The sequence below is a fragment of the Saimiri boliviensis genome, chromosome 15 (assembly GCF_048565385.1).
Source record: "Saimiri boliviensis isolate mSaiBol1 chromosome 15, mSaiBol1.pri, whole genome shotgun sequence".
Taxonomy (NCBI): Eukaryota; Metazoa; Chordata; class Mammalia; order Primates; family Cebidae; genus Saimiri; species Saimiri boliviensis.
The window spans coordinates 88103946-88121561 of NC_133463.1; the positions used below are offsets into that span (position 1 = coordinate 88103946).

The 17616-nt window shown below is 42.4% G+C and overlaps 1 protein-coding gene across 4 annotated transcripts in view; it reads right to left on the reverse strand.

The window, feature by feature from the left end:
- The window catches only part of TRAPPC9 (trafficking protein particle complex subunit 9), a 722918-nt gene that overhangs the window by 487096 nt on the left and 218206 nt on the right, over positions 1-17616 (reverse strand). The window lies entirely within an intron of this gene.

Here is a 17616-nt window from a genome sequence, read left to right on the forward strand (position 1 = left end):
TGTTATGAACACAGGCATTTGCAAAACATAAACTCGACATTTTTCAGCATCTTATCCCAGAAACTAGGTCAAGTGGACCTCTAAGCAAGCATGGTATGAAAGGCCACTCGATGTGACTTCAACCACTAAGTCGTCCTCTGTTGAGTGAAGGCCAGGTGCCCAAAGGGGTGTTTTTGCCATCTCATCCTTGCCTGTCTGCATCTGTGTGTCTCTGTATCTCTATCCCTCTCTCTGACAAGCACAGGGCCTGTAACGCAGTGTGGCTAGCGCCTCCCGAGGAAGGCTCCCACCCTTAGCACATTACACGAATGCTTGGATCTCCCGAAGGGCCCAGATTCAGTGTTTTCGCCTTGGCCCTACCAATCCTATTTTACACTTATAACAACGGTGAATTCTTCATTTCTGGAAATGGTCAAAGTATTGGAAAGTGGAGTGAATATGCGGCTTTTGTCTGTCCAGCACTTCTCTTTTCTTCGGGAAGCAGCTCCTTCTTCATCCATGTAGTTCTGGTGGGATCAAGGCTGGCCTTGATCCTGCTATGGCCAGAGACGGACACATCCTATCAACAGTGTTTATCCAGAGGATAAACAGAAGGTAAAGAAGGAACATGACAAGCCCTTCCATGAGATTTGATTTACAAATTCTAGGAGGATTAGAGTCCAGTTTATCTTCCTTTGAATCACATTATAAAGCTATGGGCCAGGAGTGGTGGCTCATGCCCATAATCTCAGCACTTTGGGAGGCCAAGGTGGGCAGAGCACTTGAGGTCAGGAGTTTGAGACCAGCCTGGGCAACATGGTGAAACCCTGTCTCTACTAAAAAATACAACAATTAGCTGGGTGTGGTGGTGAATGCCTATAGTCCCAGCTACTAGGGAGGTTAAGAAAGGAGAATTGCTTGAACCCAGGAGACAGAAGTTGCAGTGAGCTGAGATCAAACCACTGCACTCCAGTCTGGGTGGCAGGGATAGACTGCATCTCAAAAAAAAAAAAAGATCCAGCTATTGGGTCTGCTTACAGCCCTCCTTCCCCAACACGCTGGGAGACTCTGGGCAACACACAACTCTATGAACCTTAGTTTTCTTGCCTCTAAAACGGGAACCAACTTTTTAAAAAACTCAATGAGATTTGAAGTAAAAGTACTTTGGAAAAACACAAATCAGCAATGTCTTAGAACTAGGAGACTCTGGGATATAAGCACTCTGTTAAAAAAAAAAAAAAAAAAAAAAAAAAGAAAGAAAAAAAACAGAAGCCTAAAAATTCCATCTGAAATTTGCCTCCTTTTTGAACACAGACCTCAAAATCTCCAAGAAACCTCAAAAACCTGTCATTTTCAAGCTCAGAAAAACACTAAGAAAGCCACTCTACAGATTCTTTATAGACTACAGAAGTCTGTTCTGAAATCCAACTGAAGATACAAAACACAAAAGCATATAAATTATAAATGGGGACAGAATGTAACCAGCCCAGGTAGGAGGTAGAAGCCAGCCTTCAGAAAACTAAAGCTGAGCCCTCCACCCATACAGCAACAGAGCTGGAGAGAAGCGGACAGCTGCAGAGGGATGACGAGACATAAGATGGAATAAGATGTCGTGAGCAGCGGGGCAGATCACTGGGCGTGCCTGGGAAGGATCTCTCTCCAGCTGGGGTGGGGTGGAGGGGAGATGGTTATGTTTAATCATTTAGCCAATTTTTCTGCCAACACAGGCTATCACAAATAGAACAGAGAACAGATTGGGATGACAATTAATAGGAAGACAGGACAAAAAAAGTTACAAACAGATGAAGGCAGCCTAGTAGGAGGACTAAAGAGTTTAGTGGATTTATCAGGACAGAAGGGATTTAAGAATGGTATGAGTCTGGTAAATCATCATGAATAAAATCAAGCTTTTAGAGAGAATTTCATAGTTACCATTTATAGTGCTCAACTTTTCTATTAAGAGCAACTCTGTGGGCAATTCAGAAAGATAATTTTGTATGCTAAAATAATACTTCTCTCTAGAATTCAACCATATCCCAATCATAATGACAACTGGGGCAAATGACAGCTGAAAGCAGGATTTGTGCATGGGAAAGAAAAAGCAGAGTCACAATAAAAACAGTTCTAGGGAGGGGTGAAGGCCGAGGGCCATATCCATGGTGTGGCACCAGGTGCTTTGTGCATGCCATCCAACTCTTCACACCCTGCAAAGTCAGGTGTTCTCTTACCACTTCTGTAGATGAGGAAGCTAGGGCTCTGAGAAGGTAAGTAACTAGCTCAATAATAACACATCGCTGATCAGAAGCACAGTTGAACTAAAACTCAGGACAATTGGATTTGTCACTACCCAGCAAAACTGGGCCAAATAATATATTTCAGTCCCCAACCTGAGCTTCTACAAAAGCTCACGACCCAAGGTTGTTCTGTAGCACATCACCGGGTCAAAACTGTACAGCATGCATTCCACGAAACCCATCACAAGGACCCTTGCAGTGGCTTAGCATCTATCTCCAGTGGCAGGATCCACGCAGTTTTGTGTCCATGTTGTTACACTTTCAAAAGAGACACTAATGCATAAGGCTCAATACATTTTCCTCTTCTGAGAGGCACCTAAAATAAACTAGAATAAAATACATTAACAAAGGCAACAGGAGGCAACAATTGCTCAGTGGGAGTTTTTCAGAGAGTGCTGTTCCAGGTAGAATATCTTTTAAAGAGGCTTTCTCATTTAGTCATAAAATCCACAGGTGCCAAAAAGCCCATCTGGTTATCATAAAATATCCTCCAGAAAACCAAAGCAGTAGAAGCAGTTGGCTAAGAAATTAGCCAATGCTCATCCTTACTTTTCATAAAGAAAGTGGCATGCTTATTCATTGAGAGACTCTGGAATATGCTTAGGAAAGAAAAAATAATCATACAGGAATAGTGGCCTTCAGATACATCTCTTTCCTGGATGTTCGAAACATTATTCTAGGCAAATCACACTATGTATTGTATGGGCTGGTGGCTGCCATGCAGCCCCGAATGCTGGTTACATTTGATGAGGAGCTGCGGCCATTGCCCGTGTCTGTCCGTGTGGGCCAGGCAGTGGATGTGGTGGGGCAGGCTGGCAAGCCCAAGACCATCACAGGGTTCCAGACACATACAACCCCAGTGTTGCTGGCCCACGGGGAACGGGCAGAATTGGCCACCGAGGAATTTCTTCCTGTTACCCCCATTCTGGAAGGTTTTGTTATCCTTCGGAAGAACCCCAATTATGATCTCTAAGTGACCACCAGGGGCTCTGAACTACAGCTGATGTATCAGCAGGCCATGCATCCTGTTGTCGAGGGTAGACACAGCTGCAGACTTCTGGGGGAATTGTTACCTCCTACTCTTTTGTTACTGAGTGAGATAACGTTGTTCAATAAAGACCTTTATCCCAAAAAAAAAAAAAAAAAAAAATGTGGCAACAGTACACATTCCCCATGGGCAGCCTCACTTTGAGACTGGTCTTCTTTCTGCTGGATGCTCCCTGCAACGGGAACAGACTTCCAGTCCTCTGCCCTCACTGACATCACGAGCCTCCATGTTCAGGAAGCTGTAACTATCAACTGAACATGTGAAATGTTCCAGGTAGTTCCCAAGTCGTTCTAAACGTAGATTGTGGTGATGACTGCGCAACCCTGTGGATACACTAAAAGTGACTGAATTCTATCTCACATGAATTCTATCCCAACAAGTATTTTTCAAAAGCTAAAAGGACAGGCCGGGCATGGTGGCTTACACCTGTAATCCCAGCACTTTGGGAGACTGAGGCAGGTGGATCATCTGAGGTCGGGAGTTCGAGACCAGCCTGACCAACATGGAGAAACTCCGTCTCTAGTAAAAAAGAAAAAAAATAAAATAAAATACAAAAAAATTAGCCAGGTGTGGTGGTGGATGCCTGTAATCCCAGCTATTCAGGAGGCTCAGACAGGAGAATCGCTTGAACAAAGGAGGCGGAGGTTGTGGTGAGCCGAGATCATGCCATTGTACTCCAGCCTGGGCAACGAGAGCAAAACTCCATCTCAAAAAAAAAAAAAGAAAAAAACTAAAATGGTAGTACAAATGTATGAGGAGACAAACATACTTTGGGGGTAGAGAGGAAGATAAAGAGAAGAGAGAGATGATATAAAAATGAGTAACAATTAGACCAGAAGCTAACCTCCCAGCAGCAAGGGAAGTCATTAGACTTAAGAATTCATCCTCAAAGTCCTAAGGAAAATTCAGCTGCCAAACTAGACTTATGTATGTATTCAGCAGAACTTTTTTTTAGAATGATGATGACAAACACATTTTTTGGATAAAACCTAAGAGAACTTACCACCAACACATTCTCACTCGGAACTTGTAAATAGTACACTCCAGGTACATAGAGAACAATTGCAGAAGGAAGGTCAGAGACGTAGAGAGGAATGGGAAACACAGAAAGCAGCAGGCCAGTAGATGCTTCTGCTTCAGTCAATTCCACATGCTTTCTTTTTCCGTGTTGAGACAGAGCCTTGCTGTCGCCCAGGCTGGAGTGCAGTGGCATGATCTTGGCTCACTGCAACCACTGCTTCCTGGGTTCATGCCTCAGCCTCCCAAGTGGCTGAGACAACAGGTGCACACCACCACACCCAGCTAATTTTTATATTTTTAGTGGAGATGGGGTTTCACCATGTTGGCCAGGCTGGTCTCAAACTCCTGACCTCAAGTGATCCACCAGCCTCAGCCTCCCACAGTGCTGGGATTACAGGCATGAGCCACCACGCCAGGCCTCCATATGTTTTCAGTGTAGCAAATATTCCCTTGGCCTCTACAAGGTACATACATAGGCAGAAAAGGTCCTTTAAAGTTGCAGCCCTAAAATCTGAGAAGGAGATTTCCTTCCAGGGTCCCAGAGAACTCCCCGTGGCAGTGTACACAGATGCACACTTCTTCCCAGTCATTTCACAGGGAGTCCAGAGCGTCACCTGCCAGGGGACATGTAAACATTCATACACCAGCAAGCCCGCCTCACAACAGGCACAAGCCTAAAACGTGCACCAAGAGCCAACATCCAACTAACACTGCATGTGGCACCTGTTGATAAGAATGATCCCCTTTGCTGGACAAAGACACTGGCCACACAGAAGACGAACTACAAAGCACTTTAAAGCACTAGACAGTCCTGTCAGCATAAGGATATCACTGTACTTTTTTATTTTATTTTATTTTGAGACGGAGTCTCACTCCATGACCCAGGCTGGAGTGCTGTGGGGCGATCTCAGCTCGCTGCAACCTCTGCCCACCCAGGTTCAAGCAATTCTCCTGCCTCAGCCTCCTGAGTAGCTCGGACAACAGGTGTATGCCACCACACCCAGCTAATTTTTTTTTAGTGGAGACAAGGTTACACTGTGTTGCCCAGGCTAGTCAAAAACTCCTAAGCTCAGGCTATCCACCCACCTCGGCCTCCCAAAGTGCTGAGATTACAGGCATGAGCCACCGCACCCAGCCACATGTTCTTCTGCTGTTCTTCCCTTCTAAAGATGGTTACAAAAACAAAGAAGTGGGGCCGGGCACAGTGGCTCAAGCCTATAATCCCAGCACTTTGGGAGGCCGAGGCAGGTGGATCGTAACGAGCTCAAGACCAGCCTGACCAACATGATGAAACCCCGTCTCTACTAAAAATTCAAAATTAGCTGGGCATGGTAGTACACGCCTGTAATCACAGCTACTCTGGAGGCTGAGGCAAGAGAATTGCTTGAACCCGGGAGGTGGAGGTTGTAGTGAGCCAAGATTACGCCACTGCACTCTAGCCTGGGCATCAAGAGCAAAACTCTGTCTCAAAAAATGAAAAAAAAAGTGAATGAACCTGAAGCAGGTGAGGACCTAGCCACAGATAAGGAAGGCATTTGTGACCACTGAGGATGGGTCCTGGAGGGCATGCTCTCTTCTGCGGAAATCTTCAAGAGAAGTGGAAACTGTGGCTGGTGCCCTTAGCATCCCCCTGACTGAGACACATCCCCCAGACTGAGACTCCGATCAGGGCACTTACAACAGTGACCTGCACTGACATCTTTACTAGACCACAGAGTGCTGGGGGCGGGAAGCTTGCATTTAAAGTCTGTATCTAGAGTTTGCCATATTACCTAGCACACAGAAGCTACGGCTGGGTGAACGAATGAGCTAATGTCATTTCCTAGTTCCTGTGTGATGAGAAATGCCTCGCAGCCTCAGGTGCTGCCCACACATGGGAAGCCCGGGACACACCTCTGAGGCCATAATTTCCAGGGACAGTGATGTACAAGCACTCCCTGAAGTTACATCATGCGGCGGCCGAGAACTGCAGGCCTGCACTGAAAAGCACCTAATAAAGACACAAATGAATGACTTTGTGAATTAGTGACTTCATGAATGAATAAGTAAATGATCATCTTCCAGCAAGAAGAGAGAAAAGCAGGTTGTTGCTAGGCTTTCAAATCCAAAGATTATATTTAAAAATTACTAGCAAGTCACTGGGTTTTTTTTCTTTTTCTTTTTTTTTTCTTTTTTTTTTTTTTTTTTTTTTTTTTTTGAGACAGAGTCTCACTGTGTCGCCCAGGCTGGAGTGCAGTGGTGTGATCTCTGTTCACTGCAACCTCTGTCTCCGGGTTCAAGCAATTCTCCTGCCTCAGCCTCCTAAGTAGCTGGGATTACAGGCATGCGCCACCATGCCCAGCTAATTTTTTCATATTTGTAGTAGAGATGGGGTTTCACCATGTTGGCCAGGTTGGTCTCATTCTCTTAACCTCAGTGATCTGCCTGCCTCTGCCTCCCAAAGTGCTAGGAGCTACTGCACCTAGCCATAAATCACTTCTCTGTAACATAAGAATGTCAGAATGGACTGCTTTGAAGAATAGTTGGGTGCCCTGTCACTAGAACTGGCCAAGCATAGGGCAGATAACTTCTTGGCCAAGATCTTGGGGAACAAGTGGAAGGAGGAGGAATTCAGGGAACCTGGCTCCCCCTCAAGGTAGTATGAATTGCTTTTGTTCTTTTCTCTCTCCTTCTCTAAGTAGCTGTGGGGGTACCCACAGGACCAGTATCACCCTAGCCCGGTTTTCTCCCTGTTCACGTAGAGGAAGGTAGAACCGAGCAGAGTCACTGGATGAAGTTCCAAAGGATTAAGAGACATGTGGGTCTGTGTTCAAGTCCAAAAGGTGTTCACTTGCCCCGGCACAGTTCTAAAGGGAGCATTGGACATAGAGTCGAAGCGCCAGCCCCTCTGACATGAGGAAAGGCATTCAACACCACTGCACATCAACAGTGATGAGCTCAACAGCATGGAGATTCCGGTCCTCTCATGCCTCCACCCCAGGTTTTGTGTCTTTTGTATTCTGTTTATATGTCACTCCATTTCTACTTGAAGAGAAACACAAATAAATGAACATCAATTCTCCAAAGAAAGCCACAGAAATAGCTCAATTAACATATGTTATTTTAGGACAAAAATCAGGGAAACAAAACCAGAACACTCTCAGTTTGAGATTAAAGTAGAAGGCCTTTTTCCTAAGACATTAAAGGAAGAACAGTGGTTTCCCAAGCCAAAGCATGACATGTGCTGGTTCTCCTTTTAGAAGCTAGAAATTCAAAGTACAGTCTGGGTGTTTCGTGTGCTCCTCACAGTCGTCCCAGAGCCCTGCGCATCCCTCAAAGACAGGAAAGTCATTATTTCTTCATTAAACAGTCAGCCGAATCTAAGAAGTCACAGAGCTGACAATTTCAAGGTAGAGCACCGAGTTTAAAAAGTCTCACAAGGAAAGGTTCGCCCCATCATCCCTCAAAATGTTTCTTCCGCACACATTATAGTTTTAACTCCTAGGGCCTAAGTCTCTTAAGGACTAACTTTATAAAGGTTTTCTTTCTTCCCTCCCTCCCTTCCTCTTTCTTTCTCACACACACACTCCCTCTCTCTCCTCTCTCTCTCTCTCACACACATATACTCTCTCTCTTTTTTTTTTCTCTCTCTCTCACTCTCTCTCTTTCTCTCTCTCTCCCCACCCCCACTCACCATCTCTCTCCCCCAACCACATACACAAATGTTACATCCCTGGAACTGGCTTTGCTCTTTTCTGCCACAGGGTTTTACAGATACATAAATAAACCTTTTCCCACCCTACCCTTTTCACCTATTTAAGTCCTGCCCCTTCTGTAAATCTTACTTCAGTAATTGTTCCCACAAAAAAAGTCTTCCCGGTCCTTTAAATTAAGTCAAACCCTGATTATATACTCATAGCATCATATATTCTGTAGCTAGCATTTAGCAGTTATAACTTTTCATTTATTTATGAAATTGCTTATCCCTCTCACTAGACTTATGCTAATACACTAGCTACTACAGAAATGTGGGTATTGGGCCAGGTGCGGTGGCTCACGCCTGTAATCCTAGCACTTTGGGAGGCCAAGGTGGGTGGATCACCTGAGGTCAGGAGTTCAAGACCAGCCTGGCCATAATGGTGAAACCCTACCTTTTAAAAAAAAAAAAAAAAAAAAAAAACAGAAAGAAAAAGAAAAGAGAAATGTGGGTATTGAAATATAAAGTCATTAAAATTAAATAAAATTAATAATGAGTGGTTGAGATCAGGGGTCCCCGACCCCCGGTTCATGCCCTGTTAGGAACTGGGACACGCAGCAGGAGGCGAGCAGCGGTCAAGTAAGCGTGCTTGAGTTCTGCCTCCTGTCAGATCAGTGGAGGCATGAGATTCTCATAGGATCACAAACCCTACTGTCAACCGCTCATGCAGGGCATCTAGGTTGCATGTTCTTTATGAGAATCTAAGGCCTGATAACCTGAGGTGGAATAATTTCATCGAGAAACCTGTCTTCCATTAAACCCATCCCTGATGCCAAAAAGGCTGGGGATCCTGCTTTAGATGTACCATCCATGTCCCAAAGGACCAAAACCATGTGTGGCTGGCGGCTGCCATGTTGGACAGCACTGCACAGGCTATTCCCGCCAGTACAGAGGGTTCTGTGGATGCCCCCCTCCTGGACACTGAGTCCCTACGGGCAGAGACTGTGTCTTATTTGACTCCAGACACTCCCAAGAGGAGCAGAGTGCATGGAATAAAACAGATACGCAACAAATACTTGTGAGGACAACAGGAAAAAAAGAACTATGACTGCTTACTTTGCTAAACTATATGCACCACTTGTATAAGTCTTGCTACCTGATTAGAAGAAAATATTAAAAATTAGTTACTTCCATAATTTAAAACTGTATGACATGATTCCAAATCTTCTATAATTCGTGCTCCCTATTCAACAAATACTTGTAATTACCTAACATGTGCCACACACAAGTAAATTCAAGATGGTTCATAGGCCTAAATGCAAAAACAGAAACAACAAATTTTCTAGAAGAAAACAATATTTCCATGACCTGGATATAAGTAAAGATTTCCTAAACAAAAAATAGTGCTAACCAAGAAGAAAATAATTATAATAAAATTAAGAAATCTAAGGAAATTTACAGTTTCTTTTTTTTTTTTCTTTTCTTTTTTTTTTTGAAATGGAGGTTTCTCTCTTGTCACCCAGGCTGGAGTGCAATGGCACAATTTCAGCTCACTGCAACCTCCGCCTCCCAGGTTCAAGCAATTCTCCTGTCTCAGCCTCCTGAGTAGCTGGGACTACAGGCACCTGCCACCATGCCCTGTTAATTTTTTGCATTTTTAGTAGACACAGGGTTTCACCATGTTGGTCAGGCTGCTCTCTAACTCCTGACCTCAGGTGTGCCACCTGCCTTAGCCTCCCAAAGTGCTGGAATTACATGTGTGAGCCACTGTGCCTGGCTGAAAATTCACAAGTTAAGTTTTTAGTTAAGAAATTAAATTAACAAAATTGATAAATTCTCTTCATCAAAAGACAACATCAGGAAAGTAAAAAGCCTAGCTACAGACTCTTAACACGTGTGCAGTACTCATAGCTGACAACAGACTAACATCCAAAATATGTTGAGTGTGCCTATAAATCAGCTGGAAGTTAAATAAGCCAATAAAAATGAAGAAAATATTTTAATAGACACTTCACAAAAGTACACATCCAACATGAAATGCCATTGGCTACTTGGGAAAAGCAAGTTAATAGCACAGTGAGACAATCCCACATGTAGACCAGAACACCTGTAATTTCAAACACTGGCAATACCAATGAGTGGTGAGGAGCTGGAGCCAGAGAGAGTTCATACATATGCTGGGAGATATGGAAATCCTAGGAACCACTCTGAAATCTGTTTGGCTGTGAACCTATTACAGCCAACATAAATGTGAGCTTATGTCCATCAAATACATGCACAAGAATGTCTAGAGGCAGCGTCGTGCCTAACAGCCCAAAAGTTAAAACCATTCAGATGTTCATCAAAGGTATAATGAATGAACTGTGGTATTTTCATGCAATACCGTCCAGCCATAAAAAAGAACAAACACAACACATAATATGCATGCATCTCAGATATAATGTGGAGGGGAGAAGGAAAAGAAACAAGATACACTGATTTCAGACTTCTAACATGGAGAAATGTAAGCGCATACAACTGTGTCACTTTTAGACCAAAGGGGGGAAAAAAAGAATGTATACTGCATTTCTTTCTTTTTTTTTTTTTTTGAGACAGTCTCACTTTGTCACCCAGGCTGGAGTGCTATAGCATTATCTTGGCTCACTGCAACCTCCACGTCCCAGGCTCAAACAATTCTCCTGCCTCAGCCTCCCAAGTAGCTAGGATTATAGGCACATGCCACCATGCCCGGCTAATTTTTATATTTTTAGCAGAGATGGGGTTTCACCACGTTGGGCTAGGCTTGTCTTGAACTCCTGGCTTCAACTGATCCACCTGCCTCAGCCTGCCAAAGTGCTGGGACTGCAGGTGTGAGCCACTGTGCCTGGTCATTTATTTCTTCTATATGGAATTTAAGTAAAAACAAAACTAATCTATGACGACAGAAGTCGTAATTTATAGTTATCTTTGTGGGGTGCTATCAACTGGCACAGGACTCAAGAGAATTGAAGGGTGCTAGAAATTATTCATATCATGATCTGGGTGGTTACACACATTAATATGAACATAAAAATAAAAAGCCATCAAGCTATAAACTTAACATTTGTATTTATTACTCTATGTAAGTTACACTTCCATAAAAAAAGACTTCAAATATCACTTAACAAAAAATAAGGTATCTGGGAATAAAGCTGGTAAAATAATGTGGAGCCTTTATAGAGAAAATTAGGCAAAATTTTTGAAAGACATTTCAAATGACAAATAAATGAAGAGACATACAATCTTCATAGATAGGAAAACCAACCACCAGAAACTTGTCACTTCTCCCCCAAATTAATCTATATATTTGATTCGGTCCCAATCAATACTATAACAGACTGCTTTGAGGAACCTGATTCTAAAATTGATGTGGGCCATGCATGGTAGCTCAGGTCTATGCACTTTGGGAGGCAAGGGTGGGTGGATCACCTGAGGTCAGGAGTTTGAGATCAGCCTGGCCAACATGATGAAACCCCATCTCTATTAAAAATACAAAAGTTAGCTGGTCATGGTGGCACACACATGTGGTCCCAGCTACTCAGGAGGCTGAGGCAGGAGAATCGCTTGAGCCTAGGAAGTGGAGGTTGCAGTGAGCCAAGATCATGCCACTGCACTCCAGCCTAGGCAACACAGTGAGACTTCGTCTCAAGAAAATATAAAAAATAAATCAAATAAAATTGATGTAGAAGATCATCAGACAAAGAACATCCAAAATGCTTCTGAACAATCATCTAGTCAGGAGACTTGCCCCATTGACCTCAAAACTCATCATCACAGGGAACAGAGAATAAGTAGCAACATAAGTAGCAACTAGGTCTGCCTGGAAGCCCAGAATTTGAAACAACTGCCTTGAGATTCACAGAACCAGTAAGAGTTTTGCAAGAAAACAAGCAGAGGGGGAGCAATCCAAGACGGCCGAACAGAAGCAGCTCTGGAGTGCAGTTCCCAGTGAGAGCAACACAGAGGGTGAGTGAGTGATCATTACTGCCCACAGACCAGGAGATTCCCGGGTCAAAAAGCAACACGAGTTTCCAGCATGGCTGTTTCAGCCAGTGCCATGGGTTTCCACACAAAACGTCAAACAAATCTGGGTGGCCATTTCAACTGGCACCTAGAACACCTAAGAGACAGAACCGCCCATTCAACTGAAAGAAAGGGGGCTGAAACAGGGAGCCAGGTGATCTGGCTCAGTGGGTCCCACCCCCACAACGAACGGCAAACTGAAACGCTCTGGATTGAGAGTTTCACAGCAAGCACAGCTGGACCCAGGATGATCCAGCTAGGTGTGGGGAAGGGCGTCTGCTATTACCGAGGCATTCCACCACTACTGAGGCAGTCTGCCATTACCGAGGAAGTCTATTATTACCGAGGCAGTCCACCACAGAGGCAGTCCACCACTACTAAGGCAGACCACCATTACCCAGGCAGTTCTAATTGTACCTCTGTAAACAAAACCACAAGGAAGTTTAAACGTCTGGGGCAAATATAACAGAAGAAAAAAGCAGCAACCCTTACTGTTCTGCAGCCCCTGCAGGTGATCCCCAGACAAGCAAGATCTGCAGTTGACCTCCAGCAGTCCTGCAGCAGAGGGGCCTGACTGTTAGAAGAAAAGCTAAAAAACAGAAAGAAATAGCTTCAACATCAACAAACAGGATGTCCACTCAGAGACCCCATCTGAAAGTCACCAACTACAAAGACCACAGGTAAATAAATGCACTAAGATGGGAAGAAACCAGCACAAAAAGGATGAAAACACCCAAAACCAGAACGCCTCTCCTCCTCCAAGGGATCACAACTCCTCACCAGCAAGGGAACAAAGCTGGATAGAGAACGAGTCGCATGAATTGACAGAAACAGGCTTCAGAAGGTGGGTAATAACACCTTCTCTGAGCTTAAAAAAAAAAAAAAAAAAAAAAAAAAAAACATGTTTTAACCCAATGCAAACAAACTAAGAACCTTGAAAAAAGATTAGATGAAATGCTAACAAGAATACACAGCTTAGAGAAGAATATAAACAACTTGATGGTGCTGAAAAACACAGCACAAGAACTTCAGAAAGCATACACAAGTTTCAATAGCTGAATCAACCAGCAGAAGAAAGGATATCAGAGACTGAAGATCAACTCAATGAAATAAAATAAGAAGGCAAGATTAGAGAAAAAAGAGTGAAAAGACATGAACAAAACCTACAATAAATATAGGATTATGTGAAAAACGAAATCTACATTTGATAGGTGTACCTGAACGTGACAAAGAGAATGAATCCAAGTGGGAAAACACTCTTCAGGATATTATCCAGTTAAACTTCGCCAACCTAACAAGGCAGGCCAACATTCAAATTCAGGAAATACAGAGAATACCACACCACAAAGATAGTCCTCAAAAAGGGCAAACCCAAGGCGTATAATCGTCAAATTCACCAGGGTTGAAATCAAGGAAAAATGCTAATGGCAGCCAGAGAGAAAGGGCAGGTTACCCACAAAAGGGAAGCCCATCAGACTCACAGCGGATCTCTCAGTAGAAACCGTATAAGCCAGAATAGAATGGGGACCAATATTCAACATCCTTTAAGAAAAGAACTTTCAACCTAGAATTTCATATGCAGCCAAATTAAGCCTCGTAAGCAAAGGAGAAATGAAAGCCTTTACGGAAAAACAATTGCTGAGAGATTTTGTCACCACCAGGCCTACCTTACAAGAGCTCCTGAAAGAAGCACTAAACATAGAAAGGAACAACCAGTACCAGCCACTCCAAAAACATACCAAATGGTAAAGATAATTGACACAATGAAGAAACTATCTCAACAAATGGACAAAACAACCAGCTAGCATCAAAATGGCAGGATCGAATTCACACATAACAATATTAACCTTAAATATAAATGGGCTAAATGCCACAATCAAAAGACACAGACTGGCAAATTGGATAAAATGTCAAGACCCATCAGTGTGCTGTATTCAGGAAACCCATCTCACATGCAAGGACACACATAGCCTCAAAATAAAGAGAGGGAGGAAGATTTACCAAGCAAATGGAGAGCAAAAAAAAAAGCAGGAGCTTCAATCCTAGTCTCTGATAAAATGGACTTTAAACCAACAAAGATAAAAACAGATAAAGAAGGACATTACATAATGGTAAAAGGATCAATGCAACAGAAGAGTTAACAAGCCTAAATATATAGGCATCCAATTCAGGAGCACCCAGATACATAAAACAAGTTCTTTTTTTTTTTTCTTTTTTTTTTATTGCATTTTAGGTTTTGGGGTACATGTGATGAACATGCAAGATTGTTGCATAGGTACACACATGGCAGTGTGCTTTGCTGCCTTCCATCCCCTCACCTGTATCTGTCATTTCTCCCCATGCTATCAAAACAAGTTCTTAATGATCTACAAAGAGACTTGGACTCCCACACTATAATAGTGGGAGACTTTAACACTCCACTGTCAATATTAGACAGATCAAGAAGACAGAAAATTAACAAGGATATCCAGGACATGAACTCAGATCTGGATCAAGTGGGCCTGATAGACATCTACAGAACTCTCCACCCCAAATCCACAGAATATACATTATTCTCAGGACCACATTGAACCTACTCTAAAACTGACCACTTAATTGGAAGTAAATCATTCCTCCGCAAATGCAAAAGAACAGAAATCATAACAAACAGTCTCTCAGACCACGGTGCAACCAAATTAGAAATCAGGATTAAGAAACTAACTCAGAACCATGCAACTTCATGGAAACTGAACAACTGGCTCCTGAATGTTGACTGGATAACCAATGAAATGAAGACAGAAACAAAGATGTTCTTCAAAACCAACGAGAATGAAGACAAAACGTACTAGAATCTCTGGGACACATGTAGAGCAATGTCTAGAGGGAAATTTATAGTAGTAAGTGCCCACATGAGAAGCAAGAAAAGACCTAAAATTGACATCCTATCATCAAAATTGAAAGAGCTAGAGGAGCAAGATCAAGAAAACTCAAAACCTAGCAGAAGACAAGAAATAAATAAATAAGATCAGAGCAGAACTGAAGGAGCTAGAGACACAAAAAAAAACCCTTCAAAAAATCAATAAATCCAGGAGGTGTTTTTCTGAAAAGATCAACAAAATAGACAGACCACTAGCCAGATTAACAAAAAACAAAAGACAGAAGAATCAAATAGATGTAATAAAAAAACAATGAAGGGGATATCACCACCGATTCCCCAGAAATATAAACTAACATCAGAGATTACTACAAACAACTCTGTGCACATAAACCAGTAAACCTGGAAGAAATGGATAAATTCCTGGACACTTGCACCCTCCCAAGCCTAAACCAGGAAGAAGTTGAAACCCTGAATAAACCAATAACAAGGGCTGTAGTTGAGGCAGCAATTAATAGCCTAACCAAAAAAACCCTAGGTCCAGATGGGTTCACAGTCAAATTCTGCCAGATGTACAAAGAAGAGCTGGTACCATTCCTTCTGAAACTATTCCAAACAATACAAAAACAGGGAATCCTTCCCAAATCATTTTATGAGACCAACATCATCCTGATACCAAAACCCAGCAGAGAATCAACAAGAAAAGAAAACTTCGGGCCAAAATCTGTGATGAACATAGATGCAAAAATCTTGATTAAAATACTGGCAAACCGATTGCAACCACACATCAAAAAGCTTATCCATCACAATCAAGTAGGCTTCATCCCGGAAATGCAAGGCTGGTTCAACATACAAAAGTCTATAAATGTAATTCACCACATAAGCAGTACCAAAGACAAAAACCACATGATTATCTCAGTAGATGCAGAGAAGGCCTTCGACAAGATTCAGCAGCTCTTTATGCTCAAAACTCTCAATAAACTAGGTATCAATGGAATGTATCTCAAAATAATAAAAGCTATTTATGACAAACACACAGCCAATATCATACTGAATGGGCAAAAACTAGAAGCATTCCCATTCAACTCTGGCACTAGACAAGGATGCCCTCTCTCACTACTCCTATTCAACATAGCATTGGAAGTTCTAGCCAGAGTGATCAGGCAAGAAAAAGAAATAAAGGGTGTTCAATTAGGAAAGGAGGAAGTCAAATTGTCTCTATTTGCAGATGACATGATTGTATATTTAGAAGACCTCATCATCTCAGACCAAAATCTCCTGAAACTGATAAGCAACTTCAGCAAAGTCTCAGGATACAAAATCAATGTGCAGAAATCACAAGCATTTCTATACACCAATAACAGACAGAGCCAAATCAAAAGCGAACTCCCATTCACAAATGCTACAAAAAGAATAAAACACCTAGGAATACAACTAACAAAGAACGTAAAGGACCTCTTCAAGGAGAACTACAAACCACTGCTCAAGGAAATAAGAGAGGACACAAACAGATGGAAAAACATTCCATGCTCATGGTAAGGAAGAATCAATATTGTGAAAATGGCCATACTGCCCAAAGTAATTTATAGATTCAACACTATCCCCATCAAGCTACCTATGACACTCTTCACAGAACTGGAAAAAACCACCTTAAACTTCAGATGGAACCAAAAGACAGCCCGCATAGCTAAGTCAATCCTAAGCAAAAAGAACAAAGCTGGAGGCATCACACTACAGGACTTCAAACTATACTACAAGGCTACAGTAAGCAAAACAGCATGGTGCTGGTACCAAAACAGAGATATAGATCAATGGAACAGAACAGAGGCCTTGGAGGCAATGGCACACATCTACAACCATCTGATCTTTGACAAACCTCACAAAAACAAGCAATGGGGAAAGGATTCCCTGTTTAATAAATGATGTTGGGAAAACTGGCTAGCCATGTGCAGAAAACAGAAACTGGACCCCTTCCTGATGCCTTACACTAAAATCAATTCCAGATGGATTAAAGACTTAAACATGAGACCTAACACCAGAAGAACCCTAGAAGAAAACCATTCAGGACATAGGCACAGGCAAGGACTTCATGACTAAAACACCAAAAGCACTGGCAACAAAAGCCAAAATAGACAAATGGGATCTAATTAAACTACAAAAGCTTCTGTACAGCAAAAGAAACAATCATTAGAGTGAACCAGCAACCAACAGAATGGGAAAAAATTTTTGCAATCTAGCCATCTGACAAAGGGCTAATATCCAGAATCTACAAAGAACTAAAGCAGATTTACAAGAAAGAATCAAACAAACACATTCAAAAGTGGGTGAAGGATATGAACAGGCACTTTTCAAAAGAAAAGATATATGAGGCCAACAAACATATGAAAAAATGCTCATCATCACTGGTCATTAGAGAAATGCAAATCAAAACTACATTGAGATACCATCTCATGCCAGTTAGAATAGCGATCATTAAAAAATCTTGAGACAACAGATGCAGGAGAGGATGTGGTGAAATAGGAATGCTTTTACACTGTTGGTGGGAGTATAAATTAGTTCCATCATTTTGGAAGACAGTGTGGCAATTCCTCAAGGACCTAGAAACAGAAACCCCATTTGACCCAGCAATCCCATTACTGGGTATATATCCAAAGGATTATAAATCGTTCCATTATAAAGACACATGTACACATATGTTCATTGT